A 14,024-nucleotide genomic window follows, 5' to 3' on the forward strand; every position below is an offset into this window, starting at 1 on the left:
AATCCAAACTGGAAGCTGGTTCCACAGAAGAGGGGCCTGAAAACTGAAGGCTCTGCCTCCCATTCTACTTTTAAATACTCTAGGAACAACAAGTAGGCCTGCAGAGCGAGAGCGAAGTGCTCTAATAGGGTGATATGGTCCTACAAGGTCATTAAGATAAGATGGGGCCTGATTATTTAAGACCTTGTATGTGAGGAGCAGGATTTTGAATTCTGGATTTAACAGGAAGCCAAAACAGGAGAAATCTGCTCTCTCTTTCTAGTCCCTGTCAGGACTCTTGCTGCAGCATTTTGGATTAGCTGAAGGCTTTTCAGGGAGTTTTTAGGACTTCCTGATAATAATGAATTACAGTCGTCCAGCCTGGAAGTAATAAATGCATGAACTAGTTTTTCAGCGTCAGTCTGAGACAGGATATTTCTAACTTTAGAGATGTTGCACAAATGGAAGAAAGCAGTCTTACATATTTGTTTAATATATGCATTGAAGGACATGTCCTGGTCAAAAATGACTCCAAGGTTCCTCACAGCGTTACTGGAGGCCAAGGTAATGCCATCCAGAGTAAGAATCTGGTTAGATACCATATTTCTAAGCTTTTCAGGGCCGAGTACAATAACCTCAGTTTGATCTGAATTAAGAAGCAGAAAGTTAGACATTCCTGCAGTTTAACTAATTGGTGTGTGTTATCTGGCTTCATGGACAGATTATTAGAGGCTCAAAAAGCAGCACAGATGTTTGAGGAGCAGGTCAGAGGGCAGAGATGCACAGAGACATGAGAGAAGTCTGGAAGTTCAGACCTGTGGACTCAGTGGGGCGCCTCCTGTGAGCAGCCTGTGTGGCAAGGCTTCAACTTTATCTTTGACAGGAGCACGAACTCGTCTGTTACCTGCTGCTCCTCAAGCTTTGATATCAGATCCAACAGCTTCCTCTGGAGCTCCATCACCTTGTCATATCTGGATATGGACCTGAACGCACATGCAGCTCTTCACTGGTGGAAGGGATAAGCTGCTGAAATGTGGACATCTTCCTTGGAGCAGCCATAGGTGACACGTTGTCAGCCAGTTCTAGCTGGAAAAAGGGAGCGTGGGCCGTGGGTGGAATGGCCACTGAGGTAGAGGAAGATGATGACAGGGAATTGGATGATTGGACTCAAGTTGTTGATGGGGGAGGTTGAGAAAGAAGCAGTAACAGGTAAGAAGATGAACGTTTGTTTGGGATACAGAAGAATAAATGAACTCAACAGTTCACATGAAGGGATCACTGTAGTCCAAACAGGTATAGCAATCATCTCACCCCCGTTCTCTGTTCGGGGCAGGAGGTTGAGAGGAGGAGCTGGCCATCTGGTCGGGGTCTGGGATGCTGCTGCAGGACCGGGGACGGTCTTCTTGTCTCCACCCCTTGGAAAGGGGTAATATCTCCTGGGTCTAGGGGCGGATGCCCCTCGGGGCACGATGGTACCTGGACCTGGGGGGAGTGTGAGTGTTCATCGGGTGAGTGCTGAGTATTTGTATATGTATGCATGAGGGTGGGAATGCACGTTTGTGTCTATGTGTCAGGTTGGGTCTTAGACTCTCTGGGAACATCCCAGGCCCTCCCAGGTGTGGGGCCCATCTCCCCTCACCACACTCCACACGTCTTCACAAATAAAATTTTTATCATTAGAGAAAAAATTACCAGTAATCATCCCACAGATGTAATATCATCTACAGCTACTCTTAGTACCATTGATGTTAAGTTAGACTCTTTTTCTCCAATTGATCTTTCTGAGTTAACTTCAATAATTACTTCCTCCAAACCATCAACGTGTCTTTTAGACCCCATTCCTACAAAACTGCTCAAAGAAGTCCTGCCATTAATTAATTCTTCGATCTTAAATATGATCAACCTATCTCTAATAATCAGCTATGTACCACAGGCCTTCAAGCTAGCTGTAGTTAAACCTTTACTCAAAAAGCATCTCTAGACCCAGCAGTCTTAGCTAATTATAGGCCAATCTCCAACCTTCCTTTATATCAAACATCCTTGAAAGAGTAGTTGTCAAACAGCTAACAGATCATCTGCAGAGGTTTATTTGAAGAGTTTCAGTCAGGTTTCAGAGCTCAGCACAGCACAGAAACAGCTTTAGTGAAGGTTACAAATGATCTTCTTATGGCCTCTGACAGTGGACTCATCTCTGTGCTTGTCCTGCTAGACCTCAGTGCAGCGTTCGATACTGTCGACCATAATATCCTATTAGAGCGATTAGAACATGCTGTAGGTATTACAGGTACTGCACTGCAGTGGTTTGTATCATATCTATCTAATAGACTCCAGTTTGTGCATGTAAATGGAGAGTCCTCTTCACACACTGAGGTTAATTATGGAGTTCCACAGGGTTCAGTGCTAGGACCAATTCTGTTTACATTATACATGCTTCCCTTAGGCAGCATCATTAGAAGACATAGCATACATTTACACTGCTATGCAGATGACACCCAGCTCTATCTGTCCATGAAGCCAGATAACACACACCAATGAGTTAAACTGCAGGAATGTCTTAAAGACATAAAGACCTGGATGGCCGCTAACTTTCTGCTTCTTAATTCAGATCAAACTGAGGTTATTGTACTCGGCCCTGAAAAGCTTAGAAATATGGTATCTAACCAGATTCTTACTCTGGATGGCATTACCTTGGCCTCCAGTAACGCTGTGAGGAACCTTGGAGTCATTTTTGACCAGGACATGTCCTTCAACGCACATATTAAACAAATATGTAAGACTGCTTTCTTCCATTTGTGCAACATCTCTAAAATTAGAAATATCCTGTCTCAGGGTGACGCTGAAAAACTAGTTCATGCATTTATTACTTCCAGGCTGGACGACTGTAATTCATTATTATCAGGAAGTCCTAAAAACTCCCTGAAAAGCCTTCAGTTAATCCAAAATGCTGCAGCAAGAGTCCTGACAGGGACTAGAAAGAGAGCAGATTTCTCCTGTTTTGGCTTCCTGTTAAATCCAGGATTCAAAATCCTGCTCCTCACATACAAGGTCTTAAATAATCAGGCCCCATCTTATCTTAATGACCTTGTAGTACCATATCACCCTATTAGAGCACTTCGCTCTCGCTCTGCAGGCCTACTTGTTGTTCCTAGAGTATTTAAAAGTAGAATGGGAGGCAGAGCCTTCAGTTTTCAGGCCCCTCTTCTGTGGAACCAGCTTCCAGTTTGGATTCAGGAGACAGACACTATCTCTACTTTCAAGATTAGGCTTCAAACTTTCCTTTTTGCTAAAGCATATAGTTAGGGCTGGACCAGGTGACCCTGAATCCTCCCTTAGTTATGCTGCAATAGACGTAGGCTGCCGGGGGATTCCCATGATGCATTGGGTTTTTCCTTTCCAGTCATCTTTCTCACTCACTATGTATTAACAGACCTCTCTGCATTGAATCATATCTGTTATTAATCTCTGTCTCTCTTCCACAGCATGTCTTTATCCTGTCTTCCTTCTCTCACCCCAACCGGTCGCAGAAGATGGCCCCGCCCCTCCCTGAGCCTGGTTCTGCCGGAGGTTTCTTCCTGTTAAAAGGGCGTTTTTCCTTCCCACTGTCGCCAAAGTGCTGCTCATAGGGGGTCATATGATTGTTGGGTTTTTCTCTGTATCTATGAAGCGCCTTGAGGCGACTTTTGTTGTGATTTGGCGCTATATAAATAAAATTGAATTGAATTGAACGTCACCGCAGCCTCCTGTGGCTTCTGCACTGTGGCTGCTGGGGGCTCTCCTCAGCTCTTTCAAGGAGGGTGGCACAGCTGCCCCTCTGTTGACCCTCTTTGGGCTCTTGTGGCCTGGGGGCCTCTGGAGAAAAAAGAGGTATATACTGTAATATCAAACGGGTTTAGCAGAGGTAGAAACTCTATAGATGCAGTTTTGGAATTTGAAATTAGAAAACCCCAAATAAACAAAAAAGTGTTGCAGCAGTGTTGTTCAAAAAAGCAACATGATACTATGTAGAGAGAAGGCTTATTAATTAAAATGAGGACGATGAGTATCACAGGCCGAATGTACAGGTGGATGAAGGATTTCCTCTTCAGAAGGCAAATAGTAAGGATAGAAAATGGAACATCACAAGGGAGTTGATGATAAATGTTGTGTTTCATAATATAGACAGTGGAATGGGAGTTTCTCTTTATGCAGATGACGGCATCATGTGGAGGAGAGGAAGGAACCTAGAGTTTATTACTGGAAAGGTGCAGGAAGCAATTTTTAAAGTCATGAGTGGGTCTTTACATTTTCAGTGGATAAGACCAAGGTAATGTTTTTCACAAGAAAAAGAACCGGTAAGGTCATTAAGCTAAAGTCATACAAACCATATTATTTGGTTTGATGAGAGGGTTACACGGACAAATTCAGAAAAAGTGTGAGAAAGTGTTCAACATCATGAGGGGTTTAACTGGAAGTGACTACATGATATCACATTGCTTTTTTGAATAACACTGCTGCAACACTGTTTTGTTTACTTGGAGTTTTCAGTCAGGACTATAGTTCAGCAGCAGACACTTTACAGAGGTTTGATCATATTCAGTACCGAGTGTCGAGACTTTGTACAGGTGCAGTTAGAACAGCATCAACAGACAGCATCATTACATTGAAAAATGGCACTTAACAACTAACCTCTGCCCCTCTGCAGCCAAACAGAGAGCCTGATGAGCCCAGCTGTGAGTAAGCTATTAAGACTCGACTGTACGCTGTGTTCGTGTTTCCTCTGAAACAATAAGTTCCGTTGCAGCAGCCTTTCAACGCCTCTCTCTGTCTCTCGCTAGCAAAGTCGACCCAGACAACAAAGTAAAGCTAGTTTTCAGCTGCGAGCCCGACAAGAACCCGACGTATCAGCCAGAGGTCCCTTTACTGCGGTTCGGAGCCGCGGACCTGTTTTATATACGCGCGGAATAGTTTTCTATACGAGATCGCTGCAAAAAGTGCAGCCTTACCTAATGTCCACCTACTGTTACTCATTTTATATCAAGATTTAAACATCTAGTTGGTGTTGGTATGGAGAGTAACCTTCAGTAATAGTAATAAATCACACAGCAATAGCACATTCATGTAGCTGTAAAAAGCATGATCCAAAGTAATCCAAAGTATTTAGAATACGTTACTCTCATTGAGTAACGTAACAGAATACATTACAAAATACATTTTGGGGCATGTAATCTGTAATCTGTAGTGGAATACATTTTAAAAGTAACCTTCCCAACACTGCATATAAACAGCTAATAATTTCCTTGGGGGTTATTAAAGTATTCTGATTCTGACACAGATTCATGACTGAAATGCACTTTAAAACTAAAAGATTTTAAACTGATAACAAAAATAATGGCAGTTCTACCCCTCAGCCTCTTAGATGCACCGTTGGTATCAGTTTGAAAATCCTACGTTGCCTCATTCTTGAATGTCCACGCCACCTGCTGGGGAGACAACAATACCTCATCAGCTTTTTACGGCTGAGAGCTAAAAAACATTATGTCATATGGTGGGCAGCTAAGTTTAGACTACCAGGTTTTTGCCTGTGAAACAAGATCAACTGAAAGCGTGACTCCACAGCAGGATGTCTCGCTTGCTTCAAGCACAATGGCCACGAGTGTCAGACAAAAGCTGACGGCCAAACAATCACATGCTGCAGAAGGCGGACCAGTTGAGACTGAAATCAGAACTGCAAACTGAGATATAATTAATCACCCAGATCCTGGCTTTTGAACATTTTGAACTCATGGAAACCAGTGCCATGCAGAGAACGCAAGCGAGATGAGCTGTGTTTTCTTGATATACACCAATCAGACACAACTTTATGACCACCTGCCTAATAATCTCTAAGAAGGCAGCATGAATCAGGCACATAAAGCATGAGCCACCAAAAAGCTTTATGTTTCTGGAAACGAGTCTCAGTGATGAACACCTTTTGCTGCACCATCAGGCACCATCAGCCTGCACTCAGTACAGCCCTCTGCTGGCTCCACCTCCCCTCCTCTCCGTCTGCCCCCGACACTGATTAGCAGTCAGGGAGCTCCCAGCTTCTCCATCTCCTCCTCCTGCAGCGTGCGGATGGTGCGGTCCACGCGCCACAGGATGTCGTCCACTGCGGCGCTGAGCCGCTGGCTGATCAGCAGCTTCAGAGCCTCGAGCCTCCACATCCTCACCTGCACAGGACGTGTCTATTGTGTGATGTTGAACGTCTAACAACCATACACCTACACTTTCGGGTCAGAGTTCAAGTTAAAGGTCTCACCAGGGTGATCATTACAGACATACACGCACATGCCTCGAAGTGCTGGAAAGCTGAGCTGCTAAACTTCATCTGCGCCTCTTCACTGAGCTTTGCTGCTATTTGTAGTTCAAATTAAGTTTTTGTTTTTTCTTGTTTTTTTAATAGTTCTCTGCTTTTATTGTGAAGGGCAGCAGAGTTCCAGCTCACTGGAGCTGAGACTGCCGCAGTTTGCTCCGGATGCTCTTCTTCTTCTTCTTGGTGTTTATTGGCAGTTCACAAACAATGAATTGGTGTGTTACCGCCACCAGGTGGTATGGAGTGTGGACAGGACTGTCATTAAGGATTAGCTCCTACCATACAGATGTGTTTGTCTAAGATAATATGATAATCAATTAAATCTAGTTTTAGTTTTATTCTGTTTAGGTTTTAAATCATCGTCATGTTTCTTCCTCACACTTCTGGCACTGTAATATAACAAGCTCTATTGTCTCATCATCTCCACAGTGCTCACATTTTGTATTGCAGTGTTTCCCTACAGTAAATACTGTGCTCTTTAGCCCAGTGCGCCCAAATCTGAGACATGAAAGGATTGTTTTTCTCTCTCCTCCATTCTGCACTTCTCATTTCTACAGTTTTCCTTTGGATTATATAAAACTGCCGCCCTTTCGTTTCTTTCTCCCGTCGTTTTTGACATCTCTCTTTCTCTTTTAATAAACTTTTTATTTCTGTTTGACTAAAGCTGATACTCCACCCTTTTCTCAGCCGGAAAAGGGTGGAGTGCCCACTCCGGGTCGGGGATGAGTTCCTGCCCCAAATGGAGGAGTTCAAGTATCTCGGGGTCTTGACAGGAGAAGGGAGGCGGCTCCATCGACAGACGGATTGGGGCTGCAGTGATGCGGACGCTGCACCGGTCCGTCGTGGTGAAGAGGGAGCTGAGTGTAAAAGCGAAGCTCTCAATTTACCGGTCGATCTACGTCCCTACCCTCACCTATGGCCACGAGCTGTGGGTAGTGACCGAAAGAACGAGATCGCGGATACAAGCGGCAGAAATGAGCTTCCTCCGAAGGGTGGCTGGCCTCTCCCTTAGAGATAGGGTGAGAAGTTCAGCCATCCGGGAGGGGCTCAGAGTAGAGCCGCTGCTGCTCCACATCGAAAGGAGCCAGCTGAGGTGATTCGGGCATCTGACAAGGATGCCTCCTGGGCGCCTCCTGGGTGAGGTGTTCTGGGCATGTCCCACCGGGAGGAGGCCCTGGGGCAGACCCAGGACACGCTGGAGAGATTATATCTCTCGGCTGGCCTGGGAACGCCTTGGTGTTCCCCCGGATAAGCTGGAGGAGGTGGATGGGGAGAGAGAGGTCTGGGCCTCTCTGCTTAGGCTGCTGCCCCGATGGATGGATGGATGGATAAAGCTGATAATGAATTCCACTGATCTTTTTCCAGAGTCCTGCTCTGCAGCCTTATCTGCCATTTCATTTCCTTGAGACCATAATGTGCTGGTACCCATAAAAAGTTCACCATTAGTCCCGTTGTGTTTACTCTCTATGGTGTTGAGTTTCTGATGTCTTGTCTACTTTCTGAGTGGTTGCATTGTAAACGTACTAATAATGAACTGGAATCTGAAGACTGGTCTTAATGGTCTTGTGTCTTCAACTGTCTGGACAGCTGATAATGTCATAACCATTTCTCCTGTGTGTCCTAAATCTATAATTGATCCTTTTGCTTACTTTGATACTAACCTCTGGTAGCTACTCCAACTCTATTTAAATATGTTCTTAGATGTATGTGTATACATTTGTAAATATATGTAATATTTACTAATGTGTTTCTGTACTGTATGTGAATTTAAAGTAAACTCCTCATCCACATTTCTCCTTTTCTAACAAAGTGAAGTCTACTGTAACATCTGGAGGTATCCACAGCTGTATCACTGTAATGGTACTGTCTGACTTATATTGACCTGATCTATTCTCAGTTTTCTGAGTCACAATCCAACCAAAACTCCTCACCAGAGATGGGCAGTAACGCGTTACTTGTAATCCGATTACTTTTTTCAAGTAACGAGTAAAGTAAGGGATTACTATTGCAAAAACGGTAATTAGATTACAGTTACTTTCCCGTAGGAACGCTGCGTTACTGCGTTACTAAAACCGTGATTTTTTTGCATGACAGTGACGTAAGCGAGTGCGACGTTAGTGACAACAGCTGTGTCCAGATCAACAGTGGATCACATATCGAGTGTGGGAGAGAGTATGAGCGTGCAGCGTTTAAAGCGTGGAAGTACTGACCTTACTTTGAGTTTGATCCCATAAAAAGTGACAAAAACATTAGTGTCCGCTGTGCGTGGGAAGAAAACTTCTTTTTACAGCGAAAAAAACCCCTAAACTTCCAAACAAGCACCGAGTAGCTACGACGTAATGGGAAACTCACAGAGAAACTCGCGAATTCTTCCACTGACCGCTGCACACCTGCACCAGGTTAACCCTCCGTCTGCTCCACTCCTGCTTTACAGGTGAAAATAGAGCAACAGGACCGCTGAGTCTTTGACTTTATTTATTTTCTGCTGTGTTTTACTTGCATCTATTTGAAAGACTGAGTGTAAACACAAAAAATATTTTATCTTATGTGCTGGAATGTGCAGAAAATAGGTTTAAATATTAAACAGATTTCTTCCAGTCAGAGAATGTTGCATATAATTAAATCTTTGCTTGATGCATAAAGTTAAAAGATTAAAACTAATAAAACAAGTTTTAAAAAGAGACTTTTCCATTTGATTACATTTTGTATGATGGATTATGTAGAAAAGTAGAATTGGGCTGAAAGATCTATCGCTTTATCACCTGTTCAGGTTGTAAATTGTGTTTTTAAAAGTAACTAAGTAACTAAGTAATTAATTACTTTTGAAAATAAGTAATCAGTAAAGTAACGGGATTACTTATTTTTGGGGAAGTAATCAGTAATTAGTTACTGATTACTTTTTTCAAGTAAGTTGACCAACACTGCTCCTCACATCTTTTGCTTCCTTCTGCCAGCTCGGTCGAACTGTTTCCTGAGATGATCCGTCACTGATGTAAATTTGCCCAGTAAGTTAGTTGTTAAGTGCCATTTTTCAATGTAATGATGCTGTCTGTTGATGCTGTTCTAACTGCACCTGTACAAAGTCTCGACACTCGGTACTGAATATGATCAAATGATCAATGATATATATATATATATATATATACATGTATACATATATATACATGTATACATATGTATATATGTATATATTAGGGGTGCAACGATATTCGTATCGATATTGAACCGTTCGATACAGTGCTTTCGGTTCGGTACGCATATGTATCGAACAATACAACATTTGTAATTTATTTTATCAACTTTCCTTCTGACGATGCTGTCTGTGTTGAGCGCTCAGTGAATCTGCATTCGACTACTCCGCCTAGGCTGCACTGTCGAGCGCAGATCCATTGAGCGCTCAACACAGACAGCATAGTCAGGAGGAAGAGCGCAGGGCAAGCTAGCGAGACAGAAGTTAAGCTCTCCTTGCAAGATGGACCTCCCCCACCCTCATTCAGATCTGGCGTTTGGAATTATTTTGGTTTTCATGTGACGTATGACCCTGAAGGTAAGCGAGTCATGGACTAAAGTAAAACAGTATGTTGGATGTGCCATGCAATGCTTAATTACATTGGTGTGAACTAGTGTGTTAGCGCAGTTAGCTCGTTAACGTGTTGGCCGTCTAGCCCCATGCACGGGGCGATCGGCGGTAGCTCGTTAACGGAGATTTGCCGTGTTGTGGCGTTAAGGTCATTTCAACGAGATTAACCTGAAAGCACTAGTGGGAACACAACGAATATGACTGCACATTTACGCCGACATCATCCTAGTGCAAAGACAAAAACAACAAGCATGCTACTAACTTTAGCCGAGTCATTTAGACAGCTGTTAGCACAGGATTCTCCTTATGCTGCTGAGAATATAGCCCAGAAGAAGCGGATAGTATAGCTTTTATTTTGGAAAGAGACATTTCTCTGTAATAAACTCTCTTTTCCAAAGATGAGTGATTCCTCAATCAGATACAGGGCTTGCAAAATCGCTAGCCCGACGTCCCGGAGCTAGCGATTTTTTCAGTCGGGCTACAAAAATCTCTCTGCCCTGCCCGTCGGGCTATTGTAGGAAAAATATATGTCAATGCTTTTGCATTCTTTCAGAAATGTAGCTGGGTAATTATGTCATTGGCATCGGTGAGCCACTGTCAATATGTGACATATTGAAATCGCGTTTGAATTTGCGCTTGTTTTTTTGCTTTCACTTTGCAATGACAGCACTGATCTGTGAGTGATGATCATTTGTGCACCAATTCCTCTGACATCGTCTTATTAATCGTTAGCTTACTATGCAAACATGACAAGTGAAATCTCCCGCAGCTTAAACATGCGAGAGGTTGATCGCGCAGAGAATCGCTGAGCTTATGTGAGTGCGTGTGTAAAAGCAGCACGATATATATTTCAGTTCTGCTGAGCCAAATAAGACAGGTCAGGGTGAAGAAGTGACAGCCAAAGAAAAGCTTACCACAAAACGGAGAAGTTATGACAAATCAGACTATAAGGCAAAAAGAAAGTGCAGCTTTATGGTTTCATGGACAAAAGAATTTCTGTGGCTGCAATATGACGAGCTAAATAACCAGGGCTGCACATAAGTGGTCCGCAGGTGCGCATTCGCTGTCAAAATAAAAAACACGCACAAGGGTTAGGGTTAAATTTAAAAACTGTACTTTTGAGTTAAAATATATATTTATAATTTTAATAAATGACAAATTAAAAATGCATGAACATTTTTTTGTATCGAAAAAATATCGAACCGTGACACCAAAGTATCGAACCGAACCGAACCGTGAATTTTGTGTATCGTTGCACCCCTAATATATATATATGTATATATATGTATACATGTATATATATATGTATATATATATATCATTGATCATTTGATCAGATTCAGTACCGAGTGTCGAGACATATATATATATATGTATATATATATACATATATATACATATATATATATATACACATATATACACATACATATATATCTATATATAGTAGAAGTGCAAAGAGTTGGCCGTCCGACTGCGGTCTGGAGTGTGGGGCCTCCCTGCTGCTGCGGAGTCGGGGCGGTCTGCCTCCCCCCACCGCAGGGAAAAGGGTAACACCACCTGGGTCTGGGTGCAGTTCCCCCCTCCAGGGGCAAGGGTACCTAGACCCGGTTTGTAGAGTACGCTTGGGGAGTGTGATCGTGTGTACAGCGTCTCTTTATGTCTGTCTCCACGTTGGTTGAGTGTGGAGTAAGTGCATATGAGAGCATGAGGGTGGGAATGGATGTTTGTATATGTGTGTGTCTGTATTTCTGTGTCTATATGTCAGGTTGGGTGTCAGGCGCCACCTCTCTGGGGACATCTCAGGCCCTCCAAGGTTTGGAGGCCTATCTCCCCCCACCACCACTTCCCCTGCCAGTGGCGGACTCCCTCAGACATCGGTGCCTTGGTGGTTCTTTGTGTCCGGGGATGGGTGTCCAGGTACACACCGGCTCACTCCTTGGCGGCCGCTTATCGGGGCCTGGAGCCTGGGGCTCGCTCGGGCCACTTCGGAGGTGGGGTGCCCCCGGCCTCTCGGCCTGGGGCTCGGTCACTCAGGCACGGCTGGCTGCCGGCGGAGCTCACGGGCGCGTCACTGCAACTCCCCCTGGCTTCTGCTCCGCGGCTGCTGAGTGAGCCCTCATCTGGGACTCTCCTCAGCTCTTTCTGGGACAGTGGCGCAGCTGCCCCTCTGTTGGTCTTCCTTGGTCTCTTGTGTTCTGGGGACCTCTGGATGTCTGGAGTTTTGATCTCCTCCATACCTGCTTCATGCCCTGGAGGACGGGGCTGTGGCCCCCCCCCCCACACCCTCTAGCAGATCATTACATGAAGGAACCTTTTAAAAAACAAAAAACAAGCGCGTCCATGCTCACAGGTGTACACACGGGTGATCACACCCACAAACTACACCCTTTTTGGCTCCTACCTCAAAGCACACTGTGTTCTGTTGATCTTATGTGCTGCACAATAATGTTTAATATTTAGTATTTACTGTCATATTCCCATATATCATCGTGATGTTGTTTATTCTATTACTCTTGTTTTCTTCTGCTTGTTTTCTTTTTTCTTTCTCAGCAGGTGATCCAGGTGATCGATATATGCATTTTTTTCTTCTTTTTTTTTCTGCTCATTCTGTTGGTTTTTGCCCTTCTCCCCCGTCCCTCTTCTCAGCTGTTTCTCTTTCCCTCTTTCTTTCTCCCCTTCTTTCCCCCAGTCAAGTCTGTCCCGTATTCAGTAAGTGAAAATAAAATGAACAATAAAAGGTGAATCAAATGGACCATTACGGCAAGGCTGGGATGGTCAATTTGGTAAAGTAAATCCGTTGGGCATCTTTGTTTGCCTTTAGACAACAATTCTGATGCAAAAGAGCCAAACGGGACAGGCAAAAAAAAAAAAAAAAAAAGATTCACAAAATTCACGGTTCGATATTTTTTCGATACAAAAAAATGTTAATGCCTTTTTAATTTGTCATTTATTAAAATTATAAATATATATTTTAACTCAAAAGTACAGTTTTTAAATTTAATGTTGCTGAAACAACAAAGTAATAAAATAATAAATATATCTGATGGAGAAATCACTCATCTTTGGAAAAGAGAGTTTATTACAGAGAAATGGCTCTTTCCAAAATAAAAGCTATACTATCCGCTTCTTCTGGGCTATACTTTCAGCAGCATATTAAACATATCAGGTCCCCATAAGGAGAATCATGTGCTAACGCCTGTCTAAATGACTCGGGTAAAGTTTGTAGCATGCGTGCTTGTTGTTTTTGTCTGCTTCCACGCGTCTTTGCACCAGGATGATGTCGGAGTAAATGTGCAGTCATATTCGTTGTGTTCCCACTAGTGCTGTCAGCGTTAATCTGAAATGACGTTAACGCCACAACACGGCAAATCTCCGCTAACGAGCTACCGCCGATCGCCCCGTGCGTGGGGCTGGACGGCCAACACGTTAACGAGCTGACTGCGCTAACGCACTAGTTCCCACCCATGTAATTGAGCATTGCATGGCACATCCAACATACTGTTTTACTTTTGTCCATGACGCGCTTACCTTCAGGGTCATACGTCACATGAAAACCAAAATAGTTCCAAACGCCAGATCTGAATGAGGGTGGGGGAGGCTCAATTTGCCATGTTGCAAGGAGAGCTTAACTTCTGTCTTGCTAGCTTGCCCTGCGCTCTTCCTTCTGACGATGCTGTCTGTGTTGAGCGCTCAGTGGATCTGCGCTCGACAGTGCAGCCTAGGCGGAGCAGTCGAACGCAGATCCACTGAGCGCTCAACACAGACAGCATCGTCAGAAGAAACGTTGATAAAATAAATTTAAAATTTTGTATTGTTTGATACATATGCATACCGAACCGAAAGCACTGTATCGAACGGTTCAATATCGATACGAATATCGTTGCACCCCTAATATATATATATATATATCAGCCATTAAAGGGATGTTGTCAAAGTTCGGCTTCATGTGAGCCTCACAATCAAGAAGTGTGCAGACAGTAAAGGTTTTAGACTCGGAATTCTAAATTTATAAATACACATATTCACAAACGGAAAATGTTTCTGCAAGGAAGGAAATTCAGGAGTCAGGAGGTTTCAAGAGTAAATATTTCAACAGCAGCATCATTCCATGAAAAATCTGTCAGTGGCCAA

The sequence above is a fragment of the Maylandia zebra genome, linkage group LG22, assembly GCF_041146795.1.
Source record: "Maylandia zebra isolate NMK-2024a linkage group LG22, Mzebra_GT3a, whole genome shotgun sequence".
NCBI lineage: Eukaryota > Metazoa > Chordata > Actinopteri > Cichliformes > Cichlidae > Maylandia > Maylandia zebra.